Here is a 2,426-nt window from a genome sequence, read left to right as displayed (position 1 = left end):
TGCCCACCCATCTAGTTACAATTTAAATTAATAATCTCATAAAAACAGTATATATAAAAAACAGGCACACAGTCAATCAATCAACAAAACAACATGGGCAAGGGGGAGGTGTTTTAGTTCCCCCATGCCTGACGGCAAAGGTGGGTCTTAAGGAGTTTACGAAAGGCAGGGAGGGTGGGGGCAATCCTAATCTCAGGGGGGAGCTGGTTCCAGAGGGTCGGCCCCCCCACAGAGAAGGCTCTTCCCCTGGGTCCCGCCAGACGACATTGTTTAGTCGACGGGACCCAGAGAATAAATATAATACAGTCATTCACTCAAGATGTTTGTCCTCACAAAATGAATTTAAAATATAAATATATTTCAGTTTCTGTCACTTCAGCCAGTATAGGTAATAATCAAGAGACTACGAGAATTGTAGTCTCAGGTTGCTAGATTCCTTACTCCTATAATTTAATAATTAAATTTCAGATTTAAAGCAGGACATTCATTCATTCATTCATTTGATTTCTATGCCGCCCTTCTCACAGCGACTCGGTCGGAGACAATTTCATCACTCATGCCCACTGGCAGAAGTGGGCCTTCAGAGCTTTACGAAAGACCAGGATTTTTATTTTATTTTATTTTATTCATTTAAATTTGTACGCTGCCCTAGGGACTCTGGGAGGCTTTTGAAATAATCCAAATATCTGTAGGATTGCAGAGTCACAAAGCCATAAAAACTAATAGCCATTGATCCCAAATTCTTCCAGCTCTTTTATGAAGCTGGAACTCGTGTAGGCTAGAACTACCAACAACAAACTCAGATATCAGTCTTTAAACATTAAAGCAGATGAACCATATGACAATTATGACAATCATTAAGCATTGTATCTCATGATTCTTGACAAATATATATGTTCTTTTATGTACATTGAGAGCAAATGCACCAACAACCAATTTCAACAGAATCCATTTGGAATGTTAAAATGCTAGAAACAAACAAACAAACAAACAAATTATTTGTGTGTCCAATCACACTTGGCGAATAAATCTTATTGTATTGTATTGTATTGTATTCCATTATATTCTGAATCCTATTCCTATTCTATTCTATACTGCTTAAAAAAAATAAAGGGAACCCTCAAATAACACATCCTAGATCTGAATGAATGAAATATTCTCATTGAATACAAAGCTTAATGTGCACAGCAGCATGTGAAATTGATTGTCAATCAGTGTTGCTCCCTAAGTGGACAGTTTGTTTTCACAGAGGTTTGATTTACTTGGAGTTATATTGGGTTGTTTAAGTGTTCCCTTTATTTTTTGAGCAGTGTATATTTTATTCTTATTCTTGTTCTTATTCTATTCCCATTCCATATTCTACAGAGGAATCATTGAGTCTGTCATCTACACCTCCATAACTGTCTGGTTTGATTCTTCAACCCAACAAGGCGGACACAGACTTCAGAGGAGAATCAGAACTGCAGAAAAAACAATTGCTGCCAACCTGCCTTCCATTGAGGACCTGTATACTGCACAAGTGAAAAAGAGGGCGGGAAAATATTTACTGACCCCACGCATCCTGGACACAAACTGTTTCAACTCCTACCCTCAAATCGTCGCTACAGAGCACTGCACACCAAGACAACTAGACACAAGAACGCCAACACTCTACTAAACAAATAATTCCTCAACACTGTCAGACTTTCTACTAAATCTGCACTTCTATTTCTACTAGTTTTTTTCCTCATCATTCCTATCATCATTTTCCTCCCACTTAGGACTGTATGACTGTAACTTGTTGCTTGTATCCTAAGATTTTTATTAATATTGATTCTTCATTGCTTATTTGACCCCTATGACAATCATTAAGTGTTGTACCACATGATTCTTGACAAATGTATCTTTTTCTTTTATGTATGCTGAGAGCATCTGCACCAAGACAAATTCCTTGTGTGTCCAATCACACTTGGCCAATAAAATTCTATTCTATTCTGTTCCATATTCCACATTCCACATTCCATTCTATTCATGGGTATAAGGAACAGACCTCTTCCTAATGCCTGCAGCAGGCCATTCATCTGCAAGGTACCTGCACCTGCATTCCTCTCTTCCGCTTATCCACGCCCTGGAGCTAAAACGAACCTCTCACTTCCTCCGGTCCGAGGACGTCCTTCCATTTATGTTCCGCTTCCCAGAGCCCCACAGAGAGAGAGAGAGTGAAAACAGCCTCACGGGCACTTTGGGCTGCTCTCGGAGAAACTTGGTTTACAGGCGCCGCTGGTAAAAAATAAATAAATAAATAAATAATCCCATTCGCCGACTGGGGAGACCGCGGAGCGCCCCCTGCCGGCTGCCCCCAAAGTGCCCTCGGGGCGGTTGCCCGAGTTACACAAGAGGCCGGGCGGAGGAAAGAGGGAGGAGTCACGGACTTTCAGTTTAGGGCA

This window comes from Erythrolamprus reginae, chromosome 5, assembly GCF_031021105.1.
Source record: "Erythrolamprus reginae isolate rEryReg1 chromosome 5, rEryReg1.hap1, whole genome shotgun sequence".
NCBI lineage: Eukaryota > Metazoa > Chordata > Lepidosauria > Squamata > Dipsadidae > Erythrolamprus > Erythrolamprus reginae.
This window is presented reverse-complemented; position numbering follows the sequence as displayed.